This window comes from Salarias fasciatus, chromosome 3, assembly GCF_902148845.1.
Source record: "Salarias fasciatus chromosome 3, fSalaFa1.1, whole genome shotgun sequence".
NCBI classification, from domain to species: domain Eukaryota; kingdom Metazoa; phylum Chordata; class Actinopteri; order Blenniiformes; family Blenniidae; genus Salarias; species Salarias fasciatus.
In genome coordinates this window covers 20591538-20605453 of record NC_043747.1, presented here as the reverse complement: position 1 = coordinate 20605453, position 13916 = coordinate 20591538, and the positions used below count along the sequence as shown (strand labels likewise).

General features: G+C 44.8%; 1 protein-coding gene across 2 annotated transcripts in view; it reads right to left on the bottom strand.

The window, feature by feature from the left end:
• svep1 (sushi, von Willebrand factor type A, EGF and pentraxin domain containing 1) overlaps positions 1-13916 on the bottom strand; it is a 91388-nt gene that overhangs the window by 76261 nt on the left and 1211 nt on the right. The gene's annotated exons all lie outside the window — the stretch shown is intronic.

Sequence of the window (13916 nt, the reverse complement as noted above, 5' to 3'; positions counted from 1 at the left end):
GTGGTCATAATGTTATGGTTCACGGGTGTATATGTAGTTTAAATTGAAGACAACACATAATAGAAAGTGGACATTCATAATAACATCCAAGATTTTTGATTGGGTTAGGGTTATGGTTTTACATGGGATTTCAGCATTGATCTCCTGGATTAAAGGTATTTACTTGATTCCCAACCTTCCACCACAGTCGGTAATGTTGACATTCTCCTTTTCCTTTGCTTGTCTCCATCCTATATGTATTTCTACAGTCTCTAGAGTTTGATTTAAACCGTATCCACAGACAAAATCCAGTGAAAATGTTTGAGTCTTTCCAGAAAGAAACACTCAAAAATGTCCTGATGAAGCGAAAGACATTTGCATTACGCCATTCTTCCAAAGGGGGAGGATTTCAAGTGTTAAGTTCACTTTGTTATGAATGGTGTAAACCTACTTATCACATATTATCACATGCACTGTGTAGAAAGCCAAGACCTTCAGCCATTCATTTGGTGTTTCTCTGAGTGGCTCAATGCACCACCTTGTGGTTAAAATTGGTTCTGCAAGACTAAATAGGCCGAGGCAAGTTGGGCAACCTGTCGATTTTAGTAAATATACAAGCAGCAAGTCACAAAATGATCTTTGAGACTTCACCATGGCTGATACTTTTTCTCATTCAGCTCTTCGTTTTAAGGTACTTTGATTGTAGAATGTCACATATCATCCATAAAAGGCATTGCAAGCTGCAAAACCACACATGGCATAAAATGAAACTATGTCAACACACGAGCGCCAAAACATTATAACCAGTCTAAAATGGATACGTGCACATGTCGCACCGAGTCTGACCCGATTAGGCAGCAACGCATCGCCTGACAAGCATAACGAACCCGGCCTGACGGCAGATTTCTGAGCCAACCGAAACACCAGTCACAGCCCATTAGGTAAAGAAATCCAAAACCTGCCCCAACAACTGATTGTCCCACAAAGCATTTTCGAGTCGAGAGAGTAGACATTCTTCTGCGGAATATGAGACAAGTGTCTGATTTTTTTTTTTCAACAAAAGGAGATTTTTTTGGGGGGGGAAATCTGTTTTTATGTAGAAGCAGCCGCTCCTGGTGACTCCCCACTTTTTATGACAGGATTTCTGTAGAATCTTTGTCTCCGAGGAGCAATTAGCTGGTGAGATGGATTCCTAAGGCGGGCGCAGAGAGGTCTGAAATTACACATTTAGGTCTGTCAGAAGGGTTTTCACTTGACATTTATGTTTTCTGGAGCTCAGAAGTAGAAAGATTAGCCTCTCCAATACGCAGTGCAAAGCTCATTCCAACCTCCGATTTAAAAACAAGGTGCAGGAGATGAGTGAGATGCAGTGAGCAAGAAAGTGAGCAACTTCTTCTGGTCTTGGGTAGAAAGTGCTGCGTGGTAATTTCCGGTTTGCAAAGTGACTGAAGTAAAGCAAAAGCAAATAGGAGTGAAGATCTATCAGGCGAAAAGTCAGCCTTACTGAGTTCGCCTTCCTTTCTGGAGGAGTTTAATAAGCACTCAGTCGAGGTGTGAATCTCACATTCACCGACAGATGTCAAGACATGAACGCTGAGCGTACGGCCCATTCAAGAGTGTTGTAGTGTTAAGTGACTGGTTTCTGGTTTTGCTTGAAACTTCAAGCATTATTACGGACTTCTGAAAACTTCCTCAGCAAGAAGAAAGGTAAATGTCGGTTTAAACCACGTTAGCAGATTAGCTTCAAGTTTGCATCAGTGGCAACAAACCCAGTTCAACTCTGGACGTCACAGACGTTTGGAAAGATGATTTTTTTTTTCAGAGGAACGAATAGTAAAAGGAAAATAAAACTCATATTTCTAAAGTATGTTTATTAATCTACAGAAAATCTCAGCCTTACCCGACTCCAGTAAAAGAAGCGTGATTTGTTGCACTGAACAGGTGTTTCATTACTGGGTTTTACACCCACTTTAACTTTAAAGCGTCCTGAAACCGGCTCAGTGTCTGTGCTCTGGTGTCTAGGTTTTACGTAACATTATGATCTGCTTAAAGAGAAAAAGAGACAAATAGACACACACACACACTCTCTCTGTTGTTTCCACTGGCCTCAATCACCTCATTTTCATTCTCTAAATATTTCTCAAACTGGAGTTGCTGGTTTTGGCCCGAGCTGAGCCCAGCTATTTGACCGCAGAAGCCTCCATCAGGAGGCCAAGTGGGACACCCTGCAGCATCCAGACCAACGCTTTGTGCATACACTGAAAAACACACGCACACACACAGACACTGGACAAATAATATCAGACATGGTGAAGGACAACAGTAAAAACTGGCTTACATGAGACACTTTGATTCAGATGGTAGAAACAAATGTCCTCCTGACAGTTCAAGCCTCAGATCGACCAATTCAGTCGGCGTTTGAGAAACTCGGCTATCCAGTGACCGACGGCGTCAGGCAATGTGAGACTGCTGCAGGTGGAAACATCATGCTATTCATGTGAGGTTCTTATATCATTAACCTCCCAGATGTCTTCAGAGTTTCCTTTCTCTGGTGAGAAGCTACCGATGCCGTCAAGCTCGCCGCTCATGGAAACATGACTTTTATCGCCTGAGTCTCTTATGTAACTTCATCCGACTGAGGGGAGCTGGAGCCGGTTCCAGCTAACTATGAGCAAACGCCAGGTCCGCTCTGGACGGGACTATACAGTTTTCACACCTATGGGCGATTTAGAGTAATCTGTTATGGTATTTTCCAGATTATCTGTCAAAGAATCTGAAGGCAAAAAGATATTCAAGTCACTCTGGCGTTGGTGATGCATTCATGTCTCCCTGCCCAGCAACTGCTGTTCCAGAACCTTCTGTGAATGTGCTCCTCAGCTCTCATTTTCGGGCTTTTCGCTCGCCATTAGCCTTCTTAGTTTTCTTCATCATGACAACAGTTTCTCTGCTTTTTTGTCTGCACTTTCTAAAACTCTCTCTGATGCTCTGTTTCTGTTTTCTGCTACTGGTTTGCTCTGTCAGTCAAATGTAGTAGTAATGGAAGGTTTACTTTTTTTTATTGTAGTACTGTAGCTGCATTCTGTCGTCATACAGTGACATCTAGTGGTCATAGCTGGCATTTACTGGTGAATTCTGATAGATCTGCTAGATAACTTAAGAAAAAGGGACCCTGGTAGTCTTGAATACATGGTAGGTAGCCTCAAATATTTTAGTAGTCCTACTTTAAAAAGTGGTATTGGTGCATTCCTAGTTTAAAGTAATGAATATCGCTTCGGGTATCGTTATCACATTCTGAAATCAGCATCATTATATGAGGTTCTTAGCAGCGAAAACATACAATTAACTGGAAAAAGCTTTTACAGTATATTTGAGGTCTATAGGTGAGCTTAAAGAAATAACTAAGGAAACAAATGAAATCATAATAGCAGCATCAGCAAGAAAAAAACCCAAAACAAAACAATATTGTAAGATATTTTTCCAAGTCCTTGTGTGGCCAAAACCAAACTCTTTCTTTCCGAACAAGCCTCCCAAAATACTTCAGCTCCACGTCTTGGCAGAGAGACAGACATGAAACCGAAGCTCAGATGTTCCCTCATCAGAGTCACTCCCTGTCTTTGTATCGTAATATATCGTTTATCCTAAAAGTGTAGTGGGGGGACGGGGGGGACACACACCGCCTCGCTTCTGCACAAAAAGATCTAAAGAGGGATTCAGAAGATCAAATCGGAAGAACATCAAATCTCTGGCTGCTGTAACGAACACAGATGGGACCCAGGATGCCGGGAGCGTTCTGGAGGAAACTTGTGACCTTGGATTAGACTATAAAAAAGTCAGACTGAGATATTTTGTTCCAGAGGAGATATCCAGAGTTTGGACGAGCTACAGTGAGAAAAATCCCAGAACAAACGGACAGAAAGAGGACCGCACACAAGTGCAGAAGTGTTCGTATGAATAAAAGACACTTCTGGTAAGAAGATCGCGTCCTTTTTTAAAAACCTCTTCGGTAAATCGATATCCTGAAGAGAAAGATGGAGAAGAGATTGTGTTGTCTGAAAGAGAAGCTGGATTCAGACTCTCCCGAGCCTTTCGACACTGTGGCCAGCTCCAGATTGACCCGATAAACCGAGCCGACCTCTCGCTGCGTGCCTCTGCTCCGTCCATCACCGCCTCTCGCCAGACACGACGTGAAGAATTCTGAGTTATCGACAGGCGGTGACAGCTCCTCCAGAGCAGAAAGATAACTGCAGCCACATCTGTAGGGCTTTGCCTTTGAAGAGAAATCCATCCCACATGACGTCTGCATGGCGGTTTTCAATGTATACGAGAACTTGGGAGACGTGACGCCAAAGAATTACTGAGCCTCCACAATCATGGTAACGGTGGAGCTCTTTGGTTGGTTTTAAGACATTGTGAGTTGATGCCATAAAGTTTTATGGCATTCAGGTTGATCTGAAACTGCATCAACCTGGTTTTGAAAGTAAATTTATATAGAGAAGTGTGTATTCAGTTGATTTGGAAGGTGAAACTGTCCCATAAATCACAGTTTTGGAGGTGAAGTTGTGAGAAGAAATCTGCTGACTGGAACACGGCGGTCGATGAGACACAGCTGTGGGTTGTGGAGTCGGGCCTTTAATCCCCGACCGCTCGGGGTGCGTCACACCGGGAATGCAACCGAAGTCTTAAGCCCACTGAAACATGTAGATGACATAATTAAGCTGTGGAGACCTCGATAGGGAGCGACTGAAGCCCAGAAGGCTTTCTCTGTTTTGTCTCCGCAGATTGCCGGAGCAGGACTCGGTCTGGACCCGCACCAAGAGGAGCGATTTGTCTGGGAAGATCCAGACGAACAAAAACCATCGAGAGAGACACAAATCAATGCGTTCCCTGCCCAGATCGGGGTCATGGCGCCCTTCCCCTGGAGCCTGGTTCATCGGCGAATGCCCAGTGGCGACATGAGCCAAACCCCCCACCAGCATGTGAGTTTAGGAGACGATCATGACACTAGACGTCCAAGCAGCCCGTCCAGCTGGGACCAGGCCTCGATGCCGACCCAGAAGCTGCTGGAGAGATTATCTCTCTGTTGCTCTGGGTGCAAACAAAGGAGCGAGCGGTCGATGTGGACGTCTTTGTTCTCCACCGCGATGTTTTATTCACCTTCATTATAATTCAAAGACAGTAAAAAACAGCATTTCTGAATGTGTGCAAGTTGGAAAGCTTTCATTTTCAAAAATATGAGGAGGCCTGCTGTATCTGCCACTTGTTTTAACGGTCAGGGACCAAATATTTTGATAGCGAAAGTGGATCATATTCCTCGGATGAAATATTCAATACCTTTTTAACCGCATGTCGTAGAAGCTTGCTGTTTGTTTTAGCTGAAAGCTAAAAGCTGTGTCTTCTCAGACAAGACATAAATTCACGATACATCGTCAAAAATGTGAGAACAGCTGATCACCGCCATTTTGCAGAGCTGTACAATGAGAGAGTTGCAATAATGACAATTGTTTCTGCCATTTTTTTGTCCAGCCGTCATCTCTGCATCGTTTATTTTCGCCATTACTGGCCGTGTTAACACATCACTGCCACCTAAATGTCGTTGCATGGTGAATCAGTTCGACATTCTGATGGCATCGTGTGTTAACCGACGATAATAAACAATACCCACTGTTCATTTTCGCAACTCCGTCACTCCTAGGTTCTGTCCTGATGCAGTTCATTTACTATTTTCCTGTGTCTTCTTACCAAAATAAAATGAAAAAAGCATTTTATATTCACCTATGTGCATTTGGGCGTTGTCATGCTCAAGTGACTTCATTTTCTTATTTGTGTGATTATATTATTTCCTTCTACTAAATCATGTTGCTACTTTTCCGTCAGAGCACTTATGAGACTTGGTTTTTAAAGGAGCTTTGAGAATAAAGACACGCTGTAGTATTAAAACACAGCCCGGGCACTCGGGCAGACTCCATAATAGCCTTTTTGTCTTTATTCCATTAATTCAATGTGTATTTTATTGAAACTGATTTGAGGTTCATCTCCAATTCCCTTTTTAAAACCATGATTTCCTCTCAGAAGTTACATCATCTGATCCGCTTCCTTCATTAATTGCATCCTGATGACATCTGATTACTTATTGTCAGTTTTTGTGCCGTCGTTTTGTGGCCAAGTTGATTTTCTATTGTTTAAAACTAGAATTTTTTATTATTGCTCTTACGTCAGCCTGTTACATGCTTGTTGCTGTGTGTGTGTGTGTGTGTGTGTGTGTGTGTGTGTGTGTGTGTGTGTGTGAGATAATGGCGACAGGGGAGGCCTCTCTGGGTTCTTCTGGACGTCCAGAGGTCGGAAAGTAGGCCCCCGTTTCTGGAAAACACTGGGTTTCCATTTCAGAGCGGAGGGCAGGGGTGAGCCCAGTGTGACGAGGAAAACGAACCAGAGTTAAGTAACAGAGTCACATCGCACACATTAAGAATCAAAACCGAGTCCAGATAAATAAACAACTAGAAAAACTATGAAGTTTGTTGTTTTTCGATTTTTTTTCAACTCATGGACAAAGTTTTGGGCTTTTTTAATGTTTCCAGATATTAAGTAGACTAAAGAATGAACTAAGACAAGTTTTCATGGGAAAATAAGATGAGTGGTGTTTTGGCCGTGCAGATAAATATAAGCACTGAAAAGTATTGAAAGGATAAATGGATCAGACTAATAAAGAGAGTCAAGTCAAAATGAAGTGCCAGCTGCTCCATGATGAAACAACTGGACGTTTGATTTCAACTCATTTCATTTAAAAAAAAAAAAAAAATGCTGCAAACTAACTTCAAAGCCGACAGACTGACTTCTCCCTCCAATCAGAGGATTAATGATGACAATTCAGACAAAGAGCAGCTCCGGCTGAGCATTTTCTGGAGGAAAAAAAAGGAAAAAAGTGCCCCGGCGGAGCATATCTGAGGCTTTAGTAACGGAGTTATGAGAGAAGAGGAAAGAGAATATTTCTGTCGGACTGATTCAGCACGAAAAGGCCCGGCGGAGCGCGACCTGAGACTAATGCATTTCTTCCTGTTCAACCCAAAACATACAATCTCACACACACACACACACACACACACACACACGCACAGTCTCGTATTTCTATCCTCGTGGGGACCGTCCATTGACTCCCATTCATGTCTAGCCCCTAACCCTGACCCTTACCCTAACCCTAACCCACACCACAACAAAGCCTAACCCTAAAGAAATGTTTTTGCACTTTTACTTTTTTCAGTAACAACAACATGGTCAAGAAAACACTGTTTCTCCTACTTAGGACTGGAAAAAGGTCCCCACAAGGCACGTCGTTCCACGTTTTGCCATCCTTGTGGGGACATTTGGCCCCAACAAGGATGGCAAAACGAGAACGCTCACACACACACACGCACACACGTCACAAATAACTAACGTGTGCGGTGGAGTTTGTTTTCTGTTCCCGAGAGAGTAAATCCAAAACCCACCTGATGTGCCTGATGTCAGACACTGCCCCCGGAGGCAGGGTCTGGTACTGCAGTGTGTGAACTTCCAGCGTTTTCCACTTTGGTTTATACCAAGTAAACATTTGGACATTTGAATCAATCAATCTCTATTAATCATTATGAAGATTGATAATATTCTTGCGTGGAGCACTTGGAATATGAGTAATCTCCCTCTGAGAAGTGTTAAGTATTCTGATTTTAGCTTTTCTTTGACTTGACTCCAAGTTGTTGAAGCTTTCCAGTTCAAATGTGGTTTGAGGCTGTCAACATCATATTTACACATGCTGTGTAGCTTCTGCTGCATACAGAGATTATAAGCTTCATTTGACTCTGCTGATTAATGGTTTAAATAGATTAATGATGTGTTTTATCCAGTGAGCGCGCCGACACACAACCCACTGCCGAGTCAGCGAGTTGAAATCTGCTCTGGTGTGTGTGTGGGTGTGTGTGGACGCTCCTGTCGGCTCTTATCAGGGCTGCTCTGGCTGGAAGGTGCTCCAGGTCTGTGTCTCGCCCATCGGGCCTGCTGGAAAGACCCTCTGATACTGAGGAGGAGGAGGAGAGCGAAGATGTAGACGGAGCGAAGCGCGGGAAGTGATTCAGAGCGAGGTGGCGGGAAAAGAGGAAAGCGGTCTTTTCTCGTCCTCTTATCACGGCTGGGGCCGGTGGGGGGAGGGGAGGCTGGTCCCCGGATCAACGAGCATCCTCTGAACCGGGACCCATTCACACCACAACGCTTTCGAGTGAAAGCCGGAAACTTTTAAGTTTTTGGAGTTTGTTTACATGACAATGGCGCTCGGAGTCACTGAAAATGCAACTTTTTGAAAAATGAGTCTTGCGTCATGTACGTCCCACACTCCTAATGGATTCTATTATCCATCTCTACAGTCTGATTCCTCCAGTGATCAGATGTTTAAAGTCACATGAACAGACCGAAGCTTTAAAAACATTCATGCGACAGATAAGAACTCACTGACGACTATAAAAGTTTCCTAATGACTCCGAGTTCCCGGAGATGAAAAGACCCTGAACCGTCCACGTTTCCAACATGGAGCGGCCCTCAGGCGGTAAATGTCTTTCGTTCACCGTCTTCATCCGCAGCGTTCTGCGTCTCGTTCCTGCTCAGTCAGAGATTCGGCCCACGGCCCGTTGTTTGGCTGCTGAGGTCTGTGTATTTCAGGAATGCTCAGGAACCCCGCAGCTTTATCGCCGCAGACCCAGAACAAGCAACGTCTGCAGGCCTCGTTTAATCTAATAGACAATGTTATGAAAAACAATACCGCTCATTATGGGTGTCATGCGTCAGCGCCGACGGCCGTGACGTCCTCCAGTGAGACGGCCCGCTGCCCGGGGGAAAAGGACGATAAGAAAAAGCGCAGAAGTGGGGAGAAATTGGGGGAAATGAAGGCGAGACGCTGTTTTCTGGAAAAGGCTCAGTAAAGCGTGAGCGGAGAGTCGAACTGGCGGCAGCCTGGACTAAACTGGACAAACAGTGGCTTAGAGTCTCAATTTCACACTTTTATTGGAGTATTATCGAAAAAAAAAAAAAACCTAACCAGCAAAACGCGCGGCTGCAGAATACGAGGTGTGAAATAAGAATTGCAGTTGCTTCGCTTAACATCTACAAGTACAGGAACTTAAGCACTTCTTTATGAGCTGCAGTAGTTTGAAAACAGAAGAAAATCTCTACAACGTCACTACTTTCCTTGACGTGTGAGGTTCTGATAATGGCGGAGGTTCAGGATTATGACACTGAGTGTAAAAACGAGACACAACAACAGATAAGCGGGTGAGGCGGCATTACAGCAGCTTTCTACACACCACATCCTCCAGATGTGGTGAAACCGACCAGTACGCAATATCAATGACCTATTTGGACCAATTACAACTTAAAAAGTGAAATTTTGCTTTTTAAATGAATACACAGAAAACGCAGGCGTTGCGTAATTGAATTTTCTTGCAGGATTTAGGTCAGCCGCTCACATTCCTGGACTGCAGACTTCTAGTACGTCTATAAATGCCAGGACATCGATTCTCATGCGCGCGCTTGCCTTTACAGTCCATGTTATGGCGGCTGTGACTTATGTCTGATGACACTCCTGTAAAGACATGCAGCTGCTCTCCAGACGCTCTGTGGACGACGTTGAGCCAGAGGGCTCGGCGTGCCGCTGAAAAACAACCCACCTGCTCGTCCACCTCGTTCGAACTGCAGTCCCAGGAACACCCTGGCTGGCTGATCCAGAAAGCTCCTTTCAGTAAGTGGCTGACTGACCCAGATTGATGCAGACAAGCACTCCGCTGAGCAGCGATCAGGTAAAAACATTACCGTGAAAACCACCCAGAGACATTCCTTTTCCTCCCCTTTTTCCATCTCTGCTCATTTGCTGGCAGTCTGACACTTGATTGAAATCGAAGTTTCTGAAGTTGGACTTTAAAGTGCAAATAATCTGAATGAAGGTTCATCTGCTCCTGCATGTTTGCAGTGAAGTCAGACTGCAACAAAACAGGAGTTTGAGCCTTTTGCCACGAAGGCTACAAGAATTAAAGGGGCTGTATCATGCTTTTTTAGCTAGTCCAAACCCTAGAAATGGCATTAACATGGTAATAGTTTATTTTTGGCGCAAAGGAAAAGTAATTTTGTGTGAAATAAAAGATTTTCTGGGGCTAATTCTGAAAACTCGGAAGAGAAAACGTTCTGTTTCACTGAAAATCCCACCTCTCCTCCTGTGGACTTTGTCTGACAGCGTACTTCAGCCAATCAGCGCTTCAAAACAAATACACTAGCAAGCTTTAGCTCTTTAGCTCTAGCTTCTCCACACGCAAAGACACGCGAAAACGTCTTTTCCTGTTAGAAACTCACCAAGCGCAGACCCTTCAGACCCTTCAGACCCTTCAGACTCTTGCTCTTGCTTGACTGTTGCTTTCAGACGATGGTTAAAGTTTATCTCCGTAATCACAGTTAGAAAAAAGCAGCAACGCTGATTGCCGAGGGCCTGCGGGAGGGGGGCTCAGGGGAGACATCTTCACAGTGTGACGTCAACGTGGGAAAACAGAGCGTTTTCACGGGTGCGGGAGGGGCGGCCTCTCTGAGCAGCAGAAACACGAGGAAAGCTCAAACACGCAGGCATGAAGGAAAAAAATGCTTTGGGGTTGTTTTTGGTGAGTATATAACTATATAACAAGGTTAAAACATACAAAAAGTTAATTTTGCATGATACAGCCCCTTGCAATAAACCAATAAACCAATTGCAATAAACCAATCAGAATTCCCTACATGAATATCAGGACAAAGACAATAGCAGTTTTGAAAACCGTGTCGGTTGTGGTTAGCATGCCAGGCCATGAGTTGGCGCTGCTGGTTTTTTTCCAAACCAGGTTTGCACTAAGCTTTGAGTGTTAAAGTCCACTGAAGACACTAAAGTGTGGGTTTGTTTCATTTTTCAACCAAGAAACTCGACCGAAGGTCATTCGTTAGTGTGAAGACAAAAGGTGAAACGTAACAGACGCTGGAGGAAGTACTATGGCGAGCGCAGCTACAGTCATTCTCTCCATCTGTATATTTTTTATAGTTGAACTCGTATCCAAGGCGAGCTATAATAAAAGAAACAATGGAAAAAGCCATAATTCCCGGATCAACAAGATTACTAGCAACTCTACGAATAAAATGAAAGGCTTTGAGCCACGCTGCCCCGAGGATATTTAGCTGTGTACGAGGAAAATAAATAGAATGAGAGCTATAAAAAAAAAAAACAGTAAAAGTCAATCCATTTCCTGAGTAATCACAGTCCGTTGATGGAAAGAGCATATGATTGAGTTTGGAGACCTGAATACAAACTTTCTCAGGTACAGTGAGGTTATTATCCCTCGCGGGCCAAAAACCCATTTAGCAAAAGTCATCTGCTGCTTTTGGGAAGTGCTGGAAAACTGAGGTCATAACTTAGCAGGTTATCATGTCTGGGGCGAGTCTGAGGAGGAGCAGACGCCGCGATGAGGCGCCGTGAATCACCCTGACAAAGTGTTGTATGTTTAATAAACTCTAAGTACATAACTTCTAACCTCGCGCGCGATATTTCACACCCGGCGGTGCGCTGGTGTGCGTCAGGACGGAGAAACCGCAATCTAACCGAAACTTTGAAAATCAACCAAACTGGCAACGAAAAGTTTGTTTTTTTGGAGGTAAAAACTCATGAAACAATGGAAGGTTTGTTTCTAAATGATTTGCAATGAAAATGCATTTGGGGGATGTGCGCTTCAGTTGCATTAAAGTACCGACAAAAAAAGTGCTGAAACGCCACATGGCCCATCTCCACGCTCGACTTGTTTAGTCTGCATGCAAATGATCGTAACCAAAGCCAAACAAACAGAAAAATTCAACGATTACGTAAAAAGAGCGGCGGCGGCGGCGACGGCGGCAGCGGAGCGTCTGAGGCGGGAGGTGAAGAGAGAGGCAGACAGCGGAGAGACGGAGATGAAGAGCGCTGGAGCAGCGCCCTGTCTCTACATGCACGCCTGGTGGAAAAATGTCTCTGCTAATGGATCCCAGCTTTCTGCAGCACTTAGCGGAGCCAAACCCCGCCAGGGGAATAAAATATGGCATTATTATTATTATCATTATTACGCTGCAATTATCAATTATCCTCTCCCGCTTACTTTCACTCTCACTTTCCTCCCTTTAATGCGGATCGCATAGGTTTACATGGACGCTCGCGCACGTCGCTCGATGTAAATGCACGGCAGCACAAACGCAGGGAGGCACAAGGTGACTAATTGCACGCCACAAAATCCCCGGTTCAACGCCCTGGTAGGCGTCGGCTGTTCGGTTCAGTGGGTGCACCGGGCGCCCTGCTCATCAGCACGAGCAGATTCAGCACAGCGAAAGGAAAAAGATGAGAAAATGCTCAGTAATTCTCTGTTTTTTCCACTGGGATTCGGACAGCTGTTGTTCTTTTGGTTTGTCTGTCTTGACCAGGTGAAGACGCTCGGCGAACACCAGGCCGGATCGATCAGGTGCACGGCGGCCGAAGCATTCATCTCCTCTGGACCCGAATGCTCTCCCATTACTCACATATACAGGCGAGTCAGTCTGGAGTAACGGGCTGAAATTTAATCAGACTCTTAATCAACAACAGCAAACTTCAGAGCAGAGCTACGCCCTGTGTTCTGCTGAAGCCATATTCCAGTGATTTAGAGGACTAAGTCACCTCAAACGCTCTGAATGAGGCACTAGAGAAAGACCTTTTCTTGGTATTGTTGTGGTCTTGGGGGTCTGCTTATCAGCACCGACCGGAGGAGGCTGCCCTGAGGGCCGAAGCTTTCAGCGCCGAGCTGGAGGAGACGAGCTGACGGCTCACCTGCAGGCGGATTTCTGTCTCTGGTCCACAAACTACCTCCCGAATAGCACTTCAGCGGGTTGGTACACTCGTCAGGTTGACTTAAATGAGGAAAAAACAGCAGTTTTCCAGATTCAGAGATCCCAGAGGGGGGGTCTGGGGGGGTCTAGGGCTTCGCCTGCTCTCAGGTTGTTATGAATTATTCTTATAGCCGTAACTCCCAGACTCTTTATCACATCTAGAAAACTGAAACACCACCGGAAAGAAGTGGAATATAGGTTTCCCCCGAAGACAAGTCATTAGAGAATCTTCTGCTTTGTCTTAAAGAAGATGTGGTAAACACGGCACACGTTTTCAGCTTGGACTTCTCCTTAAAAATACACAATAACCATGACCAAATTCACTCACTCATACACAGTTATGCCTCATATCACTCCTGTCCAACTTTGGGGGATGTGTGGTGCTCGTTTTACAATTTCAAAATCATCTTTTTAGGAGGCACTGGGTTATCAGGGACCACGGTTTGAGTCCCTGTTGCAGCAGGAAGTGTCAACATCTTGCTGAGGTGAAAAAGAAGCATCTGAACACAAACTGTAACTAAATTCTTTTCTAATCTAACTGTTAATTGTCTTTATGCCTTTAATTTCCTGTTTTTAATTCCATGTAGCAACTCAGTTTGTGAAATTAAACTGAAACAGTGTTAAAACCTCCTGGCTGCCAGTTAAACTTCATAAACACAGCAGTTCTCTTCAACATAGCGGCACCTGTGTAGAGAATACGTCTCGGAATTTGACCGAACTAAACCTGGAGGAGTGGATGGGAGGCACGAGCGGGGCTGAGTGTTTACACAGGGCGATACCACCAACACAGCTTTTACAGCTGCGCGCCTCGGACCTGACGGATGAACTGTGCCATATGTCCCGGCTCTGTCTGGTGTGTGTGTGTGTGTGTGTGTGTCAGGCAGCGCAAATCAACAAACCATAAACAAGCGGACATTCTGACCCCTGGCAACCTCACATGACCTTTCGCTCCCTGCATGGACAACAGATTGAGTCCAGCGACTCCTGCATCGGAGACGCTGCACACTCGGGACTGGACGGTGGACGTG